We start from the raw sequence: 12185 nt of genomic DNA, 5'->3' as shown, positions 1-12185 counted from the left end.
AGAGCTAATAATTTATTGACAGACCATTTGAAGTGGTTTTTGCCATTATTGACAGATACAGTCTGATTATAGTAAAATGCAATTTTCGAATGATTTTCAATTTCAACCGCCCAAAATAGTGCTAAAAGATGGTGATCACTGGATGACTGTTTTACTATGATAAATTTGGTGGTATTCATAAAGATGCTATTGGACATAAAGATGTAATCAATCGTGGATTTTGAGTTGCCTCTCTCCCAGGTGTTCATTGGGGGAATGTCCCCTATAATCGCACCATTTGCCATCTTTAAGTCATGATCTTCCATAAAGGAGATCCATCTTGCACCCTCACGATTCTTATTCCTTATGTGCGAATCAAAGCAAGAAAGGTTCAAATCACCCATAAGTAAGATTCCAGAGGTATTATTTTGTGCAGAAATATACTCAAAGAGAAGAGAAAGCGCATCATAAAAACTGTCATCAGTGATTCCCACCGGATTCCTATAAAGATTAATAAGTGCGTATATCTGTGAGTTAAAAGAGATCTTAACCAATTGCATACATTTATTTGGTGCTTGCCAGGGGGAGATGTTTAAACCCTTACTCACTTTCACTGCAACTAACAGCCCAGCTGTAGGTCTACCTTTACCAGCTTGGACTGCTGGCAGCAGACTGATCTCATGGTCATCCCATATAGGGGGATTTACTAGCCGCGTTTCTTGTAAGGTCACTATGTCATAAGTGTTGAACTGGTTGTTTAAGATCCACTGCAGATGAGAATAGCCTCTGGTATTCCAGCTAGCAAGCGAAAGTTCAGTAATGGGAATAACTGCTCGTGGTTATGAGTGAGAATTACCGGATGCTCTGGGATCTAATGGAGATTCTTTAGTACAAAAATTGCAGGCACATGACGGTGCAAGAGTAGTACCTACAATAGATTTATTACCATCAATCTCCTTAGACTGCTGACGTGCTGGATCTTGGGCTAGTAAAAAGCCAAGATTGAATAAATCCATTCTGGCGTTCCATAAGGTATTACGAACGATTCCAGACTTTATCCAGAGTCTAACGATGGAAAGATTCTTGTCACAAAGGAACTCAACTTGATCCAAATCAGTGGAAGATATGGCATCCAAACCCTCTATATCTCCAAATATATTTAAGACACTAGCACGACATAAGTCGTACTTTGGAAAGGACCCATCGCGACACTTCAAAATTAAAGTATGGAACAGATTGAGTTTCTTTGAGAATGCAATGCTATTGTCATTTATGTAAGGTTTAGTGCCACCATTACGTAAATCAGAATTTCTCCTATTGTCTTGTTTTGGAGGATCTTGAGGACAATTCCTATTACAGTGTGGTGGTTTGGGATTCATACAATTATCTGTTCTGGTTTTAAGAAATGAGGCTTCATTTTGGGTATTGTAAGAGGGGTTATGTGTGTGAAGGGATTGATCAATGGCATGTGAAGCTTCGGGCAACACCTCAGAAATTCTTTCTAGTAGATAGGAGTCTACCGCAGCTCTTAATGAGCTTAAACGATCTTCAACTCCCACTGTAGGAGCGGCAGAGGGAGGTAGCTTACTAGCACCTGTAGAGATGACACCGCATTGAGTAGATAATGTCGTTTGTACAACAGGAAGGGATTGTTTTATTTGTATATTATCAGGCTTGAATGTTAACAGATGTACCAACTCATTCAAGGGATCATAAATAAGAGGAGACATAGGAACTTCCTTTAAAGCAACTTGAGAAGATGGAAAATTGGCTGGCAAAGCTTTAACCACAGGAGATTTGCCGGCCGTAGCGACTAATTCGCTATTCGTAATCTCGTCGTAAATATCTGGAGGGGCAGCAGCACTGCGAACAGAAATTTCCGTCACAGCCAGAGCTTTTTTATTTCTTTGTGTCGCTTTAGTTGAGACAGATTTTGTTTTTTTGTTGTTCACTAGTAAGGATCCAATTTTTTGTGAGTTTTGGTTGACGCCCCCCTGATGCTTGCAGGCTGCAGGTTGAACAACACTCTTCGCAGGAGAAGCAACACTGATCCCGGACTCATTGTTTTTTGAAGTCACAATTTCCTCCACACATTCAATCGGACGGATAATTTTGGGAAATGTTGGTAATACTGAGGGAGTAGTCAGAGGGTTTCGGATCAAACTTTCTAAATGTGAGAGACGCTGCGTAATGGGTACTCCAGAGTGTTCATTTAAACCTTGATGAGATAACAAAAGAGATTCAAGATGAACTACTCTTTGTTCCAGGTTTCCTAAGAGAGACTTTTAGAGCATTTACGCAAGGTGTCTCTCATCCAGTCACTTATGTGGTCTAGCTTAACGGTTTGTACAGCTATCTTCTGATCTAGAGAATTAAAAAGCTCAAATAGAGTGGACATAGTAGTGTTAATGGCCCCCAAAGTGATTTCTACTAGGGCAGGATTAGCCGAGGGAGCAAAAGATTGTTGTTTCTTGTCAGTAGTTTGACAGCGGCGGGGAGTAGGATGTAAAAAAGACACCTCCTCATCCAGTCTTATTGAATCCATGGAGCACGGTTGTGCATAGTCAGTCATTATTGAAGCTCTTGAACTTTCTAAGTCCCTGCATTCAGGAGAATTTTGACAGGGAGGTGAAAGAGATTTATTTGGACTGACATGTCCCACGTCTTCGATAATTACTGAGGCCAACGAGACTTTCTTAGTCGGGATATCTCGTGCTGCATTATGGCTTTCAATTGTCGTGTCTTCAATATGAAGAGTCGACTCTTCTAAAACAGTAGCAAAAGTTTGAACGGGTTTAATAGGTTTAATAGGGGAATGAGGTACAGTTAGTAAAGTTTGATCCGAAATAGTAGAACTCAAAGGAAGAGTGGGAGCCTCATTGTTAAGGGTGGGATATTGATTTGGAGTTACTCTACCTAGACAACAATTAGGTAGCGGTGGATCCGAGGAAACCTTCACAAGAGATGCCAAATCAATCGGATCAGACATTGCTATACCACATGACTTTATCTCATAAAACTTACGAATGATATGTTGAGTGGGAGTTTTATTGATTGGGGTTAAAATAATATTTTTCTTAGAAATACGAGTTCGACTTTTGGTCTTTTCCGGCGATTTTGGAATATTTTGATTCATGGGCGTTTTGGAGAGAAGAGCTAGATCGGTAGATTAGGCATTGAACTTGGAGAGGTAACCATGGGGTCTCTAGTAATCTCCGATAGCATGCCTGTTTTCAAGGTAAACATGAAATGATTTATATCGAATTGTTAAAGATTAATACAGTTTTCTCCTTTGATAAAAATACAAGGCACCAGACTCAAATATTAATAGCAATAAGAACTGATAAAATTTCAAACACTCATCAATTCAGGATTTAAACGATTTATGTTAGTAGGTGCAGCGGCAATAAACAGTACCTGAGGCAGTATGGTTAAATGCCACCATCCGCCAAACAGTCGCACAACAGCCGGTGGACTTGACGCCACAGGGCTTATCGTCGCAAGGGTGGCTCTGGCGCGGCTTTGAGTGCGCTGCCGGGTCACGTGATCGCCCACGTGATGAGGGCTAACTCTGCCTCCACCAGGAAGCGGAACGGAGCAGGTAAGAGCAAGCTCGCAGTGCCTGTAGCGTAGCAAGTTCACAATTCCACAGAGCGGAAGGGAAAGACAGGAGTCCGCTCCTGTCACACGCAAAATTCAGGTGAGTTGAAACAAGTACGCCGCTTGGGCGGCTCTGGCGCGGCTTTGAGTGCGCTGCCGGGTCACGTGATTGCCCACGTGATGAGGGCTAACTCCGCCTCCACCAGGAAACGGAACGGAGCAGGCAAGAGCAAGCTCGCAGTGCCTGTAGCGTAGCAAGTTCACAATTCCACAAAGCGGAAGGGAAAGACAGGAGTCCGCTCCTGTCGCACGCAAAATTCAGGTGAGTTGAAACAAGTACCAATAACAATATATGTTCCAGGGTCCTATGGAAAACAAGATATCTTTAAAGCCAACGTGGCAGAGATGCCGGTGTTCCCGGATTGTTACACGTTTCGGCGGATGTGCAGTAAAGTAGCGTCCGCCTTCATCAGGGCTCCGTAGGGGCGACCCTGCAAAGTGTATAGAGAACTCCAGTGAGTAATTTTGTGGGATGCCAATAATCATAGGGCAGAAGTGATAATACACAGGTTCTCAAAACACCGTGCCGGTGACTTACCTGCCGGTGCTATATATCCCAAAATCTCAGCTTTCGATCACTAGAGGCCGTGGGGCTGAGCAAGGAAGGTCCTCGAATGGGTCCTGCTGGAGAGTGTGCGGGCCCAAGGCAGTAGTCGTTGTCTACAACGTGGTTCTGTGTAGAGGACAAAGAGAAAATAGAGTGGTACAATGGGAGCTGTTGTGCAACCCTCAACTACTGACTGGAGTGTCCTGCGGGCAAATACCATTGTTTGGTAAACCAGATACATAGGGAAAGTACCTGCAGGTCGGAAAGTGATGATTCACTGGGTGATGAGTAAGTTAAAGTTGAAGTGTTGAATTTCTCCAAAACAGCTGGCTATTTGCTGAAGTGAGTCCTAGAGGGGACCGGGACAGGGAAGGAGAAGAAAAACCAAAAGTGAGGTGGGAAACCAAGGCTAACTGTCAAAGTAACAGTTGATGAATAAGTTACATGCGCTTTCCATGCTGTGTAGAGGAGACATAAATGCGAGGCGAGAGATTTCACCAAAGTCATATGAACAGTAACGGGCTAGCAGGGTGCACTAGTGGAGTTCGCGTCATGGTGTGGGTAAAGAGGGAATTAATGTAACTCCTGACGTCCTTATGGTGTATGCAGGAATAATGTCCATGACCGTGTGCTGGGAATGCAGAAGGTTGCTTGGGTGAGCTACGAACGGACCAATTACGTCAACCGATGTGCATTAGTGCCCAACTAGACAAACTCAAAAGCAGTGATCTAAATACCTTGTCAGACGGCTCAGACAGTCCATCTGTGCACGGGGAAAAACGCTGTCCTACCGGCGGTGACCGTGAATGCGCGTAGTCAATGGTGGCGCGAGCGCTGGGTGCCGTTGTTGAAGAACCGGCGTCCCTAGCAACCGCGCGTGCGCAGAGCCCGAAGCTCCATGACGCTGGCCAATCCCTTGTGACACAGAAGCGTAGTCGAGCGAGTTTGCGGAACCGCATTCTCGCAGGTTTGTTGATATGTTAGTAACCATGGTTACCCGGGAGGGACAGTTCGGGTCCGTAATGGCGCGACAGCTGCTCACGGTGAGGCAGAATCTCGTCCCTCGAGACTGATTAATGTGAAAAAGGTAATGATAATAAGTCCCGACACAATGGTGTGGGGGACATAGAAAACTGGTTAGTGGTAGCGGGGCACATGGGCAAGAGTCCTAGTGCGTAGTGTACCGCCGCCCCAGTGGGTGTGGCTGCTAACACGCAAGTCCACAGGGGCTGAAAAAGCCTGTTGAGGACACATTGCACATGTGGTGGTACAACGTGTCCGGGGGTGCAGGGAGGGTGCAGCCAAGTGGGGTGCATTGTGGGGTACAGGGCAACAAGCTCCTCATTGGTGAAGTGGCTTAAATGAGGGGCTGAAAAATCTCATTCAGACCATGGTGGTATGTGTCTAGGCGGTGGATCCATCTGGATTCTTTTTTAGAAGGCTGTGTTGGATATCCGGCCCGCCTTTGGCTTTTTCCACCACCCACCACAAGATGTCGTTGGGGGTGTGGTTCATAGTCAGATAATGCTCCATTAAGGGAGCTGTCAGATTTTTACATCTGATTTTAGAACGGTCTTCCGAAATACTAGTGCTGACTGCCCGGGTGGTCTGGCCTATGTACCTGAGGCCACACGGGCACTCAATACAATAGATCACGTTGTGGCTTTTACAGTTGGACAGACCTCTGAGGGTCCATTGTCGGGCACCGATTGAGAAGGTTTTCATCTTCTTTGTAAATTTGCACGCGACACAACTGCCGCATGGGTGGTGACCTTGTAGGGGACGAAGTGTGCGGGAACTGCCGCATGTGGTATCTGGTTGTTAAAGAGAGTGTCCTTGCCACCTTCCAGAGATTGGTCAATCATGCGCTCAGTGGGCTGGAGGCCTTTTGTGTGGTTTACTTAGATGACATTGCTGACTACAGTTCTACCTGGGAAGAGCATTTGACACGTCTGGATAAGGTGTTGCAGGCCTTGAAAAGGGATAACCTCACTATCAAGGCCACCAAGTGCCAGATAGCTCAGGGTAAAGTCACATATCTTGGTCATGAGGTAGGAGGGGGTCAAATCCTACCTCTCCCCAGTAAAGTACAGGATGTACATGACTTGGAAACTCCCACTACTCAAACCCAGGTGAGAGCCTTTTTGGGTCTCAGTGGGTATTATCGCAATTTCATGGCAGACTATGGAACCATAGCTGCACCCCTGACAGCACTGATTTCACCCAAACAGCCGAGGAAGGTTAATTGGTCTGAAGACTATCAGAGGGCCTTTGGTGGCTTGAAAGAAAGTCTGTGTAGGGCACCCGTGTTGTGTGCACCTGATTAAAGCAAGCCCTTTATCGTTCAAACGGACGCCTGCGACACCAGTATTGGAGCTGTCTTGTCCCAGTTAGATGACAACGGAAGAGAACATACAATCATATTCATCAGTAGACAACTTAAGGGTAGAGAACTTAGGTGGGCTACAGTTGAAAAGGAATGTTTTAGTATAGTTTGGAGCCTTACCGTGTCTACCTTCAAGGTCCAAACAGATCACAAGCCCCTGAAGTGGCTTATGCAGATGAAGGGTGAGAACCCGAAACTGCTCAGGTGGTCCATTAGCCTGCATTCACCATAGAGCATATACCAGGGAAGAGTCACGATAATGCAGATGACCTTTCCAGAAGTTATACTGACCGTCTGGATGAGGGTGTCTATCTCATAGGAGATTAGGCACCCTTATCCTCAGTCTGGGTGGGGGGGATGACTGTGATGCTGGAAATGCATTGGAGGGACAGAGCCTCCCTGTCCTTGTCCTGTAGTCCTTTTTCATTTGTGTTCTGTATTGTTTTCTGCCCAGGAGTCCATATGGGACTCCCGGTAGTGCAGCTCTTCCTGTTTTTGGTTTAGTGTACAGACTCATGGGATGCCCATATGGCAGCCATGGGTGGGGGTGCAACCCTGTGCCCCTAGTGTATGTTTTTGGGCACCTGTGTGTGGCCCAAAGAGCAGGGTATGGGCTGGTGGCAGCTGCATGCTGAATTGACAGGTGCTCTGAATATCCTCCATTTTGGGATATCCAGGCCCTGCCATTGGAATCAGTTGATTCCTGATAGGAGACAAGATGGCCCCTGTGGCCTCTTGCTTTCTATTGCCTGTTACCTTGTTTTCCCAAAGTCCTGGGAAGCCCTGACTCTGTCCCTTCCCCCCGACTGGCTGTTGGGTGGAAGTTCCAAATATATGGTGTTGTTGTGAAGTCCAGGCCAGACTGGCTGGAGCCTTCAGAGTGACTGTATGTTGTGGGTACACCCTGTGGGTCGGACCTGGATGAATGGAGTGTGTGACCAATATGCACTTCGTGTTGTGGATGTCTGGTTTCTGGTGTATGACACAATGACTGAGACAGCCCTGCCCGAAACTGGTATGAATGTAGTGTGTAGTGTTGAATGGATGGGTACTTGTCCGTCCCAATACACATTCCTTGTTGTGAGTGTCTGAGAGGGAGGAGTAGGGCCTGAATGCACTGTATGATTGGCTGACTGACTGCATGAATGCTCTTTTATAATATTGGCTGCTGAATGTGACCCAGCAGTGTGGATGAGAGACAGAATAGTAGATCTGGGGACCTCTCACCACTGGAAAGTGTTCAGAAGCTGAAGAGAAACTGGAGTTGAAACTGAAGCTTAACCTTGAAGCCCTGCTAGAAGAGAAGTCTTGATGCTGCTCTACTTTATCAATCTGAAAGCTTCTGTGTCTCCAAGGACTGACCCAGAGAGGACCTGGTAAGGCACCCTCTTCCCGACCATCGTGCACCAGCTGATCTTTGACAAAGCTCCCTGGTAGACAGACCTACGACAGGCTGCCAGACCTACGACAGGCTGCCGACCGGAGACAGGGACCGCCGCGGAATCACATGGAGAAGCGCCCGGACACTGTTGTCCATCATCGTCGACGACCGCCGTCACGGACCGGAGCCGCCGTGCTCCCTTTGCCTAAGTAACATTTCATCCAAGGACGCTCTCGCCTGCACCGTCGACCGCTTTGTCCCGCCGGAGAAAGTCGAGTCCGCCGACACGCATCCACCGGTGGGTTTCCCGCCACCTGACTACCATAGAGACGCCGGACAGCTCGACGCCCTAGCTGGGCCACAGTTCTTCAAAATCTCTTTGTGGTCCTGAACTATCGTCATCGAGGTGCCCCGCACGCCTCTTCCTTGCAGGACGCCAATGCTCCGTCATCGCCAAGCACCATTAGGAATGAAGCTGCTGCCTCGCCGTCGTCGTTCACCCCTTTTTCCTCGTGGGATCTCGATGATCCTTGGCTCCTGCCTTAAAGGGAGCCACTCAAGAAGGATCCGTCGATGACCCGATGATGAACTCCACTATTCCAGGTACATTGGGGTTGTAGAACTATTTTAGAAGGAAATAATACTCTTTGAACAATATATGGACTGGGCTTGTATGATATATCTTTATTGACAGGTTGCCCAGGTGAGGGGGTCTCCACACAGAATTGTGCCTAGTTAGTAGGGGGTCACTATTCAGCCAATTGTTCTAACCAACTGCTTTCCTCCTATGTCTATTGTTGGTTACTTTTATTCCTTGATCTGTATGACATTTGACCAGAATATAGTTGATGCACTTTAATGTGATCTGATAATAATTGTGGTACCACTTTAGAACTGTATATATATTTGCCATTGTAGATTTTCTGAGCACAAAGTGAGTTATTGTGATAGTGTACATAACCTTGAATATTAATTATAGTTTTAACTAATACAATGTGTGGACATTCCTTTGTGAGGGCTTGGGGACTACACTGTACTCCTGAGAAGCTAGGCCTTGATTGCTCGACCAGCGCTATCCTATAGAGAATCTTGGCTGGGGTCCTCTGTGCCTCTCCTCTGCCATATAGAGAGCAGGAGTACAGACACCCTCCAGTCTTTACAATGGGCGATGTTGATTTTGGACAGAAGCAAGGAATGCCTTTGGAATGATTTTATTGTGATAATTTCTGGCTGAAATCTATTTGTACTTTTCCAATACTGTAGTTTTAAATGCCTCTCATATACAGTATTTCAGCTAGAGTATTATAGAGTACCTTTGTTCTGCTATGAGCTGTGACAGGGAGACATGGAGGGGGGAACAGAGATTCTTGGATCCATTCATTGGGCCTCATTACGACCCAGGCGGTAAGGGGTTAACGGCAGCGTTAACAGCGCCGACCCTTACCGCCTGAGTACGAGGTCCCTTAGCGCCATGGCGCTTTTAACACCTGCTTTTAGCAGGTGTTAAAATCCATGGCGCTAAGGGACCATGGAGTTAATTACGCCACCGTAATTTACGGTGGCGTAATTAACGCCTTCCCCACTCCCATTATACCCTATGGGGCAAAAATGGGAATGGGGAATGGTAAATGGGGATTGGGGACTTACCGCCCCGCCAAGGTCGGAATGGGGCGGTAAGACCGCCAACCACCATGGCGTAAACGTAGTTTACGCCATGGTGGTAAAGTCACGGCCCAGGCGGTAACTTACCGCCTGGGTCGTAATGAGGCCCATTTTCTCTGGTTTGGTGAGGGCAACATTTTTCTGTCTACTAGGACCTACACATCCTTAAGATGCTCCTTTAATAGAAGAATCAAATTCAAGTAGGCAGTCACTGTTGCCTTTGGTTGATTGTGATGGGAAGCATTGCACTGTGACCTTCTCATCCGATGAAGGACAGGCGCTCCATCCGGTACACCTACTGTACCATTGATGATACTGACCCAGCTTGCATGGTTCAGGAGAGTTCTGCCCTGTGAGCTTTCTAAAATCTTTATTAGAAAGCAGAGAATGTTGTTTTTTTTAAACAATTTACACATTAATCGTACTGGGCAAAAGCAAGCACAGTCTTTTGGAGTCCTTTGTTGTTCCCTAAGTCAAGTAGGTCATAAGACATCATCCCTTTTGTGTTTTAAGGATATGCTTTTGTGACACTTTCACATGATCAGTGTAAACATGCAGTTTACATAACTTTGCATTTTACAGAAAGAGTGAACAGTGCAGGAGTCCCAAAATGGAAGTCCTGGGTCTGAGACCAGGAAGGCAAATGCTACCCCTGATGTAAGTACACACACATGTTAGTCTTAGTCCGCTGCATCACAAAATGAATAATGACAAAAACCCTAATTTGAGGCTGTGTGTTCATGGTTTGAGGTTTGTTCCGCCAGTTTATGAGTGCTGTGCCTTGATAACCCTGAGAAGTGACATGTTCCGTGATCAGCAGTCATACGTTTGCCAATCAGCCCAACACTGGTTATTTTGTCAATAGCAGCAACTACGCTGTATCCATGAGAGCAGTGCACGCAACACTGACCGATACTATCGCTAACAGCTTTTAATGTTGTATGTACATAAACAGAAAAATAGTAGGAGTGCTGTAATGATCTGGAGTTTGCCTTCATGTCAGTAACTCATTCACGCAGCTTAGGTGATGTCATATGAATGGATCTTGGAGGGGAGTGGAATGTTGCGTGTGTTGGGTTTGAAGTTTGACAGTTAGAGATGAGAGTGTGGCTGACCATGGGGGCTGGTGGATGCTTATTTCTCCATCCTGAAATGTGGCTATGAACCTAATGTTAACACTATAACAAATAAAAGTGCTCATATAACAAAGGACTGTGTGAGGTTTCTTACGAACAGCCCACTTCGATTCATAGTCGACGAGGATGCCAGTTTCAGGAGCGCCGCAGTGAGAAAAAAAAAAAGAAAACGGAACTGTTGCTGCGCCAACGGCGGTCATTGAAGGGTACAGAGAGGACACAGGGCTTTGTTGATTGAGAGCAGTGTCCCAAATTGATTATTGAGGGTATTTAGTGGTGTCATGCAAGGCCTTTCATTGGCAATTCTATATTGAATGAGTATGTGGGAGCAGAGGGAATGGTGTGTAACATTGACGTGGCCTTCGTTTAGGTAGGGTACTGTAAATGAGTTGAGACTGTAAAGGGGCATTATTATTGGTAGTATTACTGTGAGATCTTGCTTTATTATGCACGTACGGTTTAGGTTTATTTCTTTTGCTATTCAAACCTACGAGCAATTTAAGGACATTCGTGTGCAGAATTGTGAATGTGGTATATGTATTCTCATCCTTTTCCATTTCAGATCGGCTGGCATAACAAAGTATGTGCATAACTTATGTTTCCATTTCAGGTCTATGGGCAAATGTGAGACTTTGATGATGGGTCTACCCTGTGCTCACAATGATAAATGTATTAATAGAATTGGTTGTGACAGGTCTGCACGTTATGTTTGATATATGTTGTAATGATAGTGGTGTGCAGAGGATCACGTGGTTAAGTGCTGTACAAGAGTGTATGTGCACTGTGTGTTTTAATTAGGGATACAGTACGTATCTTGGTTAAGTGCTGCACAAGACTGTATGTGCACTATGTGTTTCTTTTAGAGATATGGTAGGTATCTTGAGGTGTTGAGTACTTCAACATTTGCCTAGGCGTTTGTTGAATGTTACTGTCAATAGACTGGTGCCTAGAGGATGTTGCTGTTGTGAGATTGTTGAATTTTACAAATTCTGTGAAGTTTGTAAGCTTCATTGGAGGACTTAGGGTGAGCGGTTTTCACACGGGGTGAATGTCGGGCACTGGGGGAAGCCTGCTTTCATTTTGGTTGTGGGGTTTAGAACTCTTCAGGCTCTTTTGCGTGAGTAGTGAGAGAGTAAGTGTAACCATAAGTATTCTAGTGTGGGAAGTGGAGTTATGAATAAGTTGTAGAAGTGTTGGAAGTTTGGTGTTGGTTTTGTGTGATGATGGAAGTTGGAGCTGGTCTCTTTGTTAGGTGTACTGCAGGGCCCGCAGTAAGTGAAGGTTTGGATGTTGGGAGTGCATTTTGTTGTGCTTGTTATAGGAGGGTCAGTATGGTCAGTAACTTCAGTTTGTTGTAATTAGTGGGTTTATTTTATTTGTTCTTTCTGTAAAGGAGGGAGATATGTAATGATTTGGAGTTTGCCTTCATGTCAG

This window comes from Ambystoma mexicanum, chromosome 10 (assembly GCF_040938575.1).
Source record: "Ambystoma mexicanum isolate Mex_15411 chromosome 10, UKY_AmexF1_1, whole genome shotgun sequence".
NCBI lineage: Eukaryota > Metazoa > Chordata > Amphibia > Caudata > Ambystomatidae > Ambystoma > Ambystoma mexicanum.
This window is presented reverse-complemented; position numbering follows the sequence as displayed.